The sequence below is a fragment of the Protopterus annectens genome, chromosome 5.part0 (genome assembly GCF_019279795.1).
Source record: "Protopterus annectens isolate FY-2018-M chromosome 5.part0, PAN1.0, whole genome shotgun sequence".
Lineage (NCBI taxonomy): Eukaryota > Metazoa > Chordata > Ceratodontiformes > Protopteridae > Protopterus > Protopterus annectens.
Genome location: NC_056735.1, coordinates 1,659,091,448 through 1,659,104,012, shown reverse-complemented (window position 1 = coordinate 1,659,104,012; position 12,565 = coordinate 1,659,091,448).

Here is a 12,565-nt window from a genome sequence, read left to right as displayed (position 1 = left end):
TGGGGTACCCCTAGGGAGACAGGCAGTAAGGGAGAGAGCTAATTTTGCCATTTTTGTAGCTTGTTGTCTACCATCTAGATAGCTGTTAAACCAAGAAAAAGTAGAGATACTGAGGTTTAGGATGGTTAGTGAATGAAGCAGTTTTTCATGGTTGACCATGTCAAAGGCTTTAGATAAGTCTAAGAGTTTAGCAGATACTAGCAATCCATTGTTTCTGTGGTTATTGACGGTATTAGTGAATGATGTAACTGCGGTGGTGGTGCTATGGAAGGGTCTGAAACCATGTTGCTGAGTGGATAGTAATTTGTTTCCTAAGAGGTACTTCATCAGTTGCATGTGGACAACTTTCTCTACGAGTTTTGATAGGCAGATAGTATAGCTGGGTATACTTTCCTACAATGAAAATTTACTTTTTCGGAATGTGAAAGTACATCCCCACTTAAGTGAAAGTGCACTTTAACAAAACTTCACTTTCGCTTAAGCTCACTAGACCGAACCTACTGCACCACAATGGAGGACATTGAAAAATGGGCTGTGTCCTCCACTGTGGTGTGATAGTCACGGACCTTAGGGTTAGGGCACGTGTCAAGGTAAGGGGATAGCCCTACTAACTATCCCCTTACCCTAACCCATGCCCCAACCCTAAAGTCTGTGACTGTTGCACTACAGTGGAGGACATAGCATAATTTGGTATGTCTTCCACTGTCATGTGGTAGTCATGAACCTTAGGGTTAGGGCAAGGGTTAGGGTAAGGCGATAGCTAGTAGGGCTATCCCCTTACCATGACCCGTGTCCTAACCCTAAGGTCCGTGACTGCTAGCCCGTTTGGTCTAGCAGGTTCGCAAAAGTACACTTTCGCGTTAGTGTGGGTGTACTTTTGAAGATCAAAGTAGTGAACTTTCGTTCTTCAAAAGTACACCCAGTATAGTTATAGGCCGATAGTTACTGAGTTCTACAGAGCTACCCCCTTTGTGCAGTGGTGTTATATGAAATATTTTCCAGAGCTTGGGTACTTTGCACTCAGAGATAGATCTCTTTATTAGTATGGAGACAGGATAGGCTAATGCTTCAGCAGCTAGTTTTAGATATTCAGAAGTTACTTTATCGGCGGCTGTAGAGGCTGGCTTAAATTCTTGGAGTAATTTTTGTATGATCTTGGTTGGCACTGGGTTGAAGGTGAAGATGGGGTAACAGATTTGTTTTGGGTGAAGAAGGTGTTTTTGTTGGGGATAGGTTGTTGTGGCTCAGCTGGTTGTTGGCTAGGGTTTAGATAGTTTCTGTGAATAATTTGTTGAGCTGTGTGGGGATATTGTCTTGGTTGTTCACTATTTTGGGGGTGGGGGTGGTTGTTTTCCCTGGTTGTAGTACAGTGTTGACAGCAGCCCAGAACTTTTTTGGGTTATTAATATATTTATTCTGAATATTATGGTGGTAGAAGATTTTGTCTATTTTAATAAGTTGTTTGACTTTGTTACGTAACTGAAGATATGTTTGTTTGTCTATTTGGGATTTGCTTTTTTGATAGTTTGACCATGCTTTGTTCCTATCTCTGAGTAATGTTTTAGTATTTAAAGTTAGCCAAGGTGCATGTTTAGTTCTGATTCTTGTAGTTCTGATTCTGATATGATGGAATGTCAAGAGTTTTTATGGAGGCTTACTATACAAAAGCTTCCAGTAAAAGCAAACATGCCGTATAAGAGGAAGAAAGTTATAATATGTCTTTATTGTGAGGCATTTGATTCTAGTGAACATGTGTTTTTAGGATGCAGAAGAACTAAAGCATTATGGAAGAAGGTTGCTGATATGAGGTATTTAGATGGAATTTCAAATGTAAAGGAATTAACCATGGATATAATTGTGAATGGATATTATAAAAAGAAAAGAAAAAGTTGTATAACAAAAACTGATAAAAAAATCTTTTGTATAATATGGTTGATTTGGAATCAAAGAGTGAAGGAGATTTTGTTTATTGAAAAATGGGATTTAGCTATTATATTAAAAAATAAGATTTTGGTCATATGTAAATAATGTATATACTGTAAATATGTATATACGTTCTGTAAATTATGTGTTTTTTATAAATAAAGGACCCCTAATCTTTTTGATATGTGCCAGTAGATCTTTTACATCCACGTAAGCTACCACCAGCTCAGGCATATGGGTCCTCAGTTTAACATCTCATATGAAGCATATAGGTTCATAGGTAAGTACTAGCCTAGTTGCCCTTGCAGGCCATTTTAAGCCTTGGCTAGTTTCCCATTCTGTGTTCATATTAATCTATCCCATTTGGTTACAGACTGGCCTTAACCACTCCATCATTGATAATTATATATTACCCCAATTAGAATAGCTGAGATCATACCATACATAATTTGAGGGGGACACATGTGCCTAAAACATTTAGAAGCTTGCATCCCTTCATTAGTCATACAGAGGGCAGTCCTGGGATAAATGTTCTGTTTCCCATCCATACATCCAAGTTGCACTTGAATAAGACAGGGATGAGCTTTGTTTTATGTGGATGGGCAATCTGTTTCAGAGCAGCAGTATCCTCTGAGAAAGTACTTGCCCCTACTCACCTTTTTGCTAATATTGAAGAAGTTTAGATCCCTTGACCAAGTATTTCTAATGCCATTTGGTTTGCTGATGTGCAATGAATCCACCAGTACTGGGTCACAGGATGTCTCGTATGCCAGACACAGGCCACCTCTTAGCAGTCTATAGGATATCAAGTCCTGTGACAAAGTTTTGAGTCGGTCCATGTAGGACATGCTGCTTAGACCTTGTGTGCTTTTAGTAAGTTATCTCTGTGGGAATTCAAGTTGTTGCATGTGTCTGGACAGTATAATGATTTGCTTTTGAAACTAGGTATTATCTATACTGTATGTCAGAAACAGCTGGTCCAATAAAGTAGTCTGACTATATGGAATCATTCCATATTCTATAGATTAGGCTAGGGTAAACACATCAGAGACAGCATTATACTGAAAAGAATCAGTGGTGACACCATGACAGTACCTCCAACACAAGACTTAAAAATATCCATTATTATGGCTGGCAAATGAAACCTCCCAAGCAAAGCCAGAACCTTCCATAATTTGGAGGAGCTCCATGTACAGCTAAACAGATAATTATTAGCACATATTAAAGTCATCCAAAATGAGCTAACTAGTTTGAGTGAGTACGTACTGTGATAGTGAGGAAATATGTGAACTTTTGCAGAAATGTTGTAAGATTAACTAGTTGACTGTAAACAAGAAAATGTTTTGTTGCAAAGCAAAGTTGGTAGACTCAAGTGAAATTGAATCATGTCATATCCAGATTTTAAAGTAGATTCCAGTATCTCCATTGATAAGGCCTGCCTAGTAAATAGGATAACAGATAAATCTGGGTTTATGGCAGCAGCCATCTAAGGTCCAGAATTATCTTCAGACTCGATCTTTGTAACAAAGACTAGTTTTATATTCCTAAAGAAGCCAAAAACTGTGTGAGATTTATTACATATCAACCCGCTGTTAGTCAACACTGCTATATACAGGACCACAAAAATCAGACATTCTGTCTGTTGATAGGAGACTGTTTATTGACTCACACTGTATCCCCAGAAAAGGGGGGGCAGCTACCTTTGCCAAGTAGATTTCATCTCAGGGAAGCAGGGTTGACATAATGATTAAGGTCTTTACTTCACAGATACAAGGAAAGTGCAGCTTTGCAAGTATCATTGTGGCAAGCATAACAAAATGCAATAGCCGTAGAATGATCACTGCTGCAGTAACCTCAGTTATGTGGGTTATATCCTGCATAGGATATAACAGATGGCCAGTTTCCGAAGCTTCAGGGCTCCTTCCATGCACTCGAACTATCAGCCAGCTTGAGCGAGATATACTTGTGAAGGTAAGACCAAGGAACAATCTGCATTAAAACAAACTGACCAAAAAGACAGGTTTGGCTGCCAAACCTGTAGGTCAATATGTATGTTCATAGGTTCATAGGTAGGTACTAGGCTATCTGCCCGAGGGTATTTATAAGCCTAGCCAGAGTGTGTCGGCTTTCACCACCCCATTGATTAATTATCAGATCCTCTATCAAGCAGAGCCAATGAAGTGATCCCAGGGGTGTATTTTCTGTTACTCATCCACTCGTCAAGGTTTCTCTTCAAGAGTGTTAGTGAGGGGCTCTGCCTGATGTAATCTGGAACTTTGTTCCAAAGCATGGGGAGTCTCTGTGACAGGAATCTATCCCTCCAGCATGTTCTATTTATTGCTGTGGCAAGGTTTAGCTCACTAGAGCACGTAGCTCGCAGTGACTTGGATTTCTTTAGGTGGAGCATGTCCATCAATTCTGAGTTGGACATGGCTTTGTAAGTCAGGCAGGGATCACCTCTGAGTAAGCGATATGCCACGGAGTACAGCCAGATTTTCTTTCAGTCGGGCTGCATAGGACATATGTTTGAGACTAGTAATCCTCTTGCTGAAGTACTTTTGTGGTCTTTCCAGCTGTTGGAAGTGTCTTGTGAGGTACATCCCAACTGTGGCATTGTACTCTATGATGGGTCTAATGAGTGACGAGTAGAGGGGCACTATAACCTCTTTATTTCTAGATGTGTACCCTTTAGTAATTAGATGGGCCACATAGAAGGATTTCCTAACTACTTTGGCAATATAATTGTGAAAGGAGAGATTTCTATCTACCTGGGTCCCCAGATCTCTTATTACCTCTTCTGTATTAAGGGGGCTGCCACCTATGTGGTAATTCGTGGGTGTTTTGTTTTTCCCAAATGGGATGACTATGCATTTTTTGGCATTTAGATTGAGGCCATGACTTTGACACCAGGTGTCTGTCTCAGTAAGGCCCTTTTGGAGGATGTCCGTGTTAGCCGGAGAGTCAGTTATGGCTCCCAGTTTGCAGTCATTGGAGAACTTGGCTAGCCATAGTCCTCCTGTGTTTGCCTATACATCTGTGAAGTATATGCCGAACAGTAGGGGTCCCAGGACCGAGCCTTGTGGGACACCACTTGTGGCTGGTTTAGAGTCAGACCTGGAGCCCACTATTCTTACCGTGTGAGTTCTGTCTGTAAGTCCGTTGACAACCCATCTTGTGATGTAGGGGTTTATGTTCAGGCTGGTGAGTTTTTCTGTAATACCCGAGTGGGGAATGGTGTTGAAATCCTTGGCGAGGTCAAGTTAGGCTGTGGGAGCCACCTTTCCCTCATCTATGGCCTTGGTGACTGTCTCGAAGAAATCAACCAGGTTTAGTAGGCATGATCTGCCCTTAACAAAGCCAAACTGGGTCAGGTCAAGTGTTTGGAGGTTCCCAATGTCTTTGTTAATGAGTTCCATGATGATGCGCTCCATAGCCTTGCAGAACAGGCTAGTCAGGCTTATGGGGCGATAGTTACCAGGGTCAGTTGTGGCCCCTCCTTTGTGGAGATGAATAACCGTTGCTGTGTGCCATTCTATGGGCACGTAGCCTGTGGAGAGGCTGAGGTTGAACAGCGTGGTTAGGTGGGGGGATAGTTTGTTCTGTAGTTCGTGCAAGATGCAGCCTGGGACACCATCTTCTCCCATTGATGCTGTGTTTTTGGCTTTTGAAAGGGCTGTTTTCACCTGTGTGTCTGTGATTTTTGGATTACTACACTTTTCCGGTATTATTGTGGGCCCTTTTGGAGGTGAGAGGGGGGTGAAGTTTTCACTGAATCTATCTGCCAGGATGTTGGCAATATCAGTAGGTTCAGTATATTTTGTGCTATTTTGCACTAGTTCAGTGCATATCTGCGAGTTGCCACTTAGATTCTTAACATAGCTAAAGAAAGCTTTGCAGTTATCTTTTGAATCCTTGGCTATTTTTCTTTTGAAGTTAGCCTTGGATGATTTCATGAGGGACCTCCGTTTCTTATTGATACTGATCATGGATGTCTTTCCTTCTTGAGATTTGCTTTTTTTCTGAACTGGTTTCCTCCTTCTATTGTATAGCCTGTTTATTGCAAGGGTCCACTAAACTGGTTTCCTTCTCTTAGAGGAGTGAGTCTTGGTTTTGCTAGGGATGGCATGATCCATGCATCCTTGTAGTTGCTCACAGAGTGCATTTGTAAAGGTTTCTGCATCTTGAGCAGCGTTATCCCATAGTGCGGGGCCTGTGAAACTTACTACCTCTGTCTTAAGTAAAAGTTTTTTACTGTGGTTTCCTTAGTTGGGGGTGGTGGTGGGGTGTGGACATCCAGAGTGATTAGTTTATGGTCTGATCTAACCAGTGACGGGTTGACTTCCGGTGTGGAACACCTGTCGCCCATGTTGGTGATGACCAGGTCCAACATGCTTTCACCTCTGGTAGGGGTGTTTACCAGCTGATCCAGGGCAGTTGAGTTGATGAATTCCAGGAAGCGCTGGGCCTGGGAATTTGTACTTGAGTAGTTTTCCCAGCGATTGGTAGGGTAAATGAAATCGCCCAATATCAGGGTGTTTGGTAGGACCTTCATGTTTTCCAGTGTCTCCAGAAAGGTGGCGTGGTGGTCCTGGGTCATGGAGGGTGATCTGTAGCAGGCCACAATTTGCATTGCAAATTTGCCCGATGTTAGTTGCACATGGATGATCTCAGAGGTATCATGCTGCGCCACTAACCTGGAGGTGTAGGTATCCTTGAGGAATATGGATACACACCCTCCTTATGTGTTTCAGTCCATGTTCTGTGGCTGAAATGTGTGGTATGAGTTGTAGCCCGGTAGTGCTCTCTGGAGCCTTGAACTAGGTTTCAGTTACTGCACAGATGTCGACATTCTCCATACTGAGGAGTGCTTCGAGCGCATGCATTTTGAGATTTAAACTCCTGGCGTTGAGTAGGACAACCCTCAGTTTTTTGTTAATTGTGCTGTTTACGGAGGTGGGTTTGACTTTTGAGCCTTGCCTAAAAAAGGCACTATGGGGGCAGCAAAAGCCTTGGCCAGTATTCAAAAGCCTAAGGGTGACAGGTGCAAGCCATCTCTTGTGAAGCAAAGTGTCTTGTCGAGCATGTCATCCCAGGCTGACGGACACTGGATCCCCTTTGAATGACACCAGAAGCTTAACCAATTGTTGACATTGATATTTTTTTCTTTATACTGAGGTATCTTTCTTGGTGAGGGCAGGATGCTACTCAGGGTCAGGGTCATACGAGCCTGGGCTAAATGATCAGAGAGCTCCTCCATGTCACTTCTCATGTAGTCCAGGGAGGCATGTCTCAGGTCATTCACACCAACATGAACAATGACAAAGTCATATTTGTACTTGTTCTGGAGTGACCTGAGTGCTTGTGTTATGTGGCGGATTATGGCTCCCGACAGGCAGCTAACAGTAAAGTTCTGCTTGTCCAGCCTAGTGAGTGGGACATCAGTGTGCCTGACTATAGAGTCACCTATTACTAGTGTGTTAGGTATGTTATTTCGCCTTAAGGGCTGTGATTTTGCGGCACACTGATTTTGTGTTTTATGTGTTGTCTGGTTTGTGACGGGAAGTGCAGGTTGTTTGAGTGTCTGCTTTGGAGGTCTCTAATGGTTTTGCAGGTTTTTATTTAGAGCCTCCGAGTATGACTTTGTGTATTTATGTGTATTTTGTATACCTTTAAGATGCTTTCCATGGGCTTGCACAAGTGTATAAATACTGAGTGTGAGCCTGATTGTCATTTTTTAGTAAGCTGTTGAGATGTAAGCATGATTGTCTGTGTAGTCTGTCAGTTAATAAGTTTGTTTATATTTTGTACTGCTGCTATCCATCCTGATGTGTTTCTATTTAAAAAAGCATAGAAATGAACTACTCCACCTGATTGTCTTCAATTGTAAAGCAAGATGAGTGACATGGTGTCAGAATAGGATCCCAAAATCTAGATTTAGGACTAGAAGGCTCTCAGTTAATGATAAAGGAATATAAAGGAATGGATCATCTCTACTGCAAGTATAACTTACAAAAACAGGTCAGGTGCCAAAACTTACTTCAATGATTTCTTATTCGAAGAATATAAAACAAAGCACTCAGAACACACAGAACAAATTTCTAGTTGAACGAAATGTCTGAAAGTACAACATATTGATAAAAATATTCAAAACAGTTACAAAAATGCAAAAAAGTTGATAAAAGACAGACTTGTGTATGGTGTTAAAGATGATGCTGTGAGAGAGATTTTGCTTTGTGACAGTGATTTAATTTTGAGAAAGGCCATTGAGATTTGTCAAATATATGAGCTCACAGAAAAGCATACAAATATGCTTACAAATGAGAAATACATACTTCCAGTGTCTTCTAGTGCTCATGTTGATAGTATGCAACACCTGGTTAAAATAAACAGTCCCAAGCACATGGCAGCAACTGTAAACCCCGCAAGAGTCCCTGGGAAACTCCACAGTTTTCTAGCAAATTCCAGGGTGCACACAGTCTCAGTGAAGCACAAGGGTGAGTCAGCAAATTCAAAGCATGTGCCCTCACCTAGCATCATAGTCAACAGTTGTAATTGTGGTGGCAATTAGGTGTCTAAAAGAGAAAAGTGCTTAGCTTTTGGTCAGCCGTGCCACAAATGCAATAAGTGGAATCATTTCAAAAGAATTTGTAATCAAATAAGGGCCACTCTTTTATTAAAAGGGAACAAGTTGATCAGTTAGAAAGCAGTGACCCTACTTTTTATGTTAATGGTGTGTCTGTGCTTAATGAAACAGTCAATGCAGTAGATTTATGGGCAAAGAATGAAGTATTTTTTACTGTTCGGATAAATGGGAGACCCACAAAGCTCAAAGTTGACACAGGTTCAAAGTGCAATGTTATGTCAGCAGAAACATTGGCTAGAGTATATACTGGCGAGAAGCTTGATTTGGCAAAGTGCGCGAAGCTTTTTGCTTATGGTGGTGAAGAAATTCAAACTGAAGGTTCAGTAGTGCTTTCATGTTACTCTGCAGGGAACAGCTATGACTTGCAATTTTACATAGTCAAAAGGCACATACAGTCATTATTAGGCATCAGAGACAGTTTGAAAATGGGACTACATTCATTTAATGAGGAAGTGCACCATGTTAGCTTGAAAGACCACTGTTCTAATTTTGCTCAGTCTATTTTTCTACCAATGCTGATCTTTTGAAGACAGACTAAGCAAACTGCCAGTTGTGTGTACTCCATGAAGTTAGACCCTGAAGTCAGTCCAGTTGCCAGACCAGCCTGGAAAGTTCCAGGAGCTATGCAGAACAGAGTCAAAGCTGAGCTAGATAAAATGGTGGGTCTACTTCACTTGATTGAAAGCTCACTAGACTGAAACTCATTTGAAGGAGCACACTTGACTGAAAGCTCACTTCACTGAAAGCTCACTTCACTGAAACTCATTTCGTTGAAAGGTATATCCCCTTTTCCCCATTGTAGTGCAATCCTGGAGTTAGTATGTATATATATATATATATATATATATATATATATATATATATATATATAGTAAGGGGGTGTGGGGGGTACAGCCCCCCACATTGAGGGGTGTGGGGCAATCCCCCCACCTATTTTATACATTTTAAACCATATAAATGGATGCTTACAACTATAATGAATAACTCTTTTTAGAACACAATATATGCTCAAACTATGTGGGGGACATAGCCCCCACACCCCCAATGTGGGGGGCTGTGCCCTCCATACCCCCCTTACTATATATACTATCTCCAGGATCACACTAGAATGGGGAAAAGGGCATATACCTTTCAACAAAATGAGTTTCAGTCAAGTTAGCTTTCAGTGAAGTGAGCTTTCAGTCGTGTGCTCTGTGAAATGAGTTTCAGTCTAGTGAGCTTTCAATCAAGTGAAGTAGACCCAAAATGGTGCAGCAAGTGTAATTTGTCCAGTTGATGAACCAACTGAATGGGTATCTTCCATGGTCATAGCTCATAAGAAAAGTTCAGATGATATCAGAATATCTAGTGATCCACAAGATTTCAACAAAGCACTGAAAAGACATCATCATCCTTTGTGCACAGTCAAGGAAGTTACAGCTCTTATGCCAAATGGCCCTGTTTTTTTCTGTCTTGGATGCAAAGCGTTCATTTTGGCAAATTTTGCTTGACCAAAAATCTTCATTGCTAACCACTTTCAGTACTCCTTTTGGCAGGTACAGATTTTTGAGAATGCCATTTGGGATAAATTCTGCCACTGAAGTCTTCCACCGTGCCATGGATTACATTTTTTTCTGGGTATCTGTGTGCTATTATAGTAGACAATATTCTAGTAGGATGTAATGGAGAGGTTAAGCATGACAGAAACCACAGGAAAGTTCTGGAAAGAGCACATGAAATGAATCTAAAGCTGAATCCTCAAAAGTGCAAATTCAGGCTTCGAGAAGTTACTTATGTTTATTTACCATTTCAGCCTCATGACCAGATGTAGTATGTACAGATAGACAAAGACCTCTTGGCAATTGTGTTTGCATGTTTGAAGTTCCATGATTATATTTATGGCTGCCTAAATCAAATCAAAACAGATCACCAACCTCTAGTCACTATTTTGAGAAAGCCCATGCATACATCTCCTGCCAGACTGAAACACATGATGCTCAAATTACAAAAGTATAATTTCAATCTTGTCTACACAAAAGGGATACTTCTTTATCTTGCTGATACTTTATCTAGATCACCCAGAAATACCACTGAACTGCATGAAAATGAGAAACTTGATTTTGAAGTCAAGGAAGTGAGAAAATTTTCCTCCACACATCTTGATAAGCTTAGAAGTCATACAGCCTCAGATCCAGTTCTTCAGAAGCTCAACCACTTTATCAGTCGAGGATGGCCATCAAAGCAATCTTGTTTACCTCATGACCTGCAACCTTATTTTCCATAAAGAGATGAGATTTTGTTTGACAATGGTATTATCATGACTAGTCCAAATGCAATTGTTCCAAAATCCTTGCAACAAGGTTCATTATTGTCTTGCATCGTGGCCACCCAGGAACTGACTCTACCAAAAGAAGGGTGAGAGGATTAATATTTTGGTCTTCTGTGTCACCAGACATCGAGAAAGTACTTTCATCTTGTTCTGTATGTAATAGTACTAAGTCACATCAACAGAAAGAACCACTTCATCTAAACCAGATTCCTGAACTACCTTGGTTGACAGTAGCTACAGGCATTTTCAAATGGAATGGTCAATAGTACTTGGTGTTAGTAGACTCTTATTCCAAGTGGTTTAAGATTGACCCAGTTCCTATTCTAGCATCCAGTACTGTTATTACTAAGTTGAAGCATCATTTTGCAGTCCATGGTAGTCCACACAAAGTTATTTCTGACAATAGTACACAGTTTACAAGCCAGGAGTTTAAAAGATTTGCTAAAGAGTGGGACTTTACTCATGTTACAAGTAGCCCTGAGTATCTATAGTCAAATGGTTTGGCAGACTCTGCAGTTCAAAGTGCGAAACAATTACTAGAGAAGTTGAAACGAGACAATAGTGATGTTTTCTTGAATCTCTTGAATCTCAGAAATATTTCTCATGATAAACATCTTGGTTCACCTGCACAGAGACTTCTGTTTAGACAAACCAGAACCACATTACCAATTAGTAGTCATCTATTGGTTCCATGTGTCAAGAACAACAAATCAGTGAAAGCCAACCTGTTGAAGAAGCATTTATCTCAGGAGTCCTATTATGTTAAGCCTAGCAAACCACTCAGTCCATTATGACAAGAGGAGATAGTGAGGATGCAGACGTTCAAAGGTTTTGATCAGATTGGAGTCGTGAAAAGTGTATATCCAGAGCCGAGATCATACATTGTGGAATCACAAGGAGTTGAATTTAGGTAGACTTGGAAACATTTGATCCCAGTGTCCAAGCCTGTATTGAGGCATCATACCTGTGTGAAAGATTCTGAATCTCAAATTGAGTTATCCAGTGCTCCAGTTCCAGACAACATTCCAGTAAATGTCCCTGTTACTGAGAAGAATCCCAAAACTCCAGAATCTGTTTGTTCACCAGTGACTGTTCCTGTTGTTAAACCCAGTTCTGATTGCTGTATTACTAGATCATGTCACATTTCCAGACCATGTTCCAGATGTATGGCAACTTGGACATGAACGTTGTGTTTATATCTTAGTGTCTGTATAAATGCATGTCCTTTCCAAATGTCATTTTATTGTGGGCAATTCATTAAAGAGGAAGGATGTAGATCAATATGTATGTATACCTTTAAGAAGCTTTCCACAGGGTTACACAAGTGCATAAATACTGAGCACATGCGAACCTGACTGTCATTTTGTAGTAAGCTGTTGAGATGTAAACATACATGTCTGTTTAGTCTGTTAGTTAATCAGTTTGTTTATATTTTGTACTGCCGCTATCAATCCTGATGTGCTTCTGTGTAATAAAGCATAGAAATGAACTACCCCACCTGTTCGTCTTCAATTGTAAACCAACACGAGCGACAAAAATCTTCAGAGCTTTCATGCCAACAGTTTGCAGGAGGCTGAGTCCTGAAGGACAATGCTAGTAACAACAACAAATAAATCCCTACTCCCTGAAATAAACAACACATAAAAAACAAGGGGGTGGAGGAAGTGGCTATTGCTTTAGTGATCATTCAA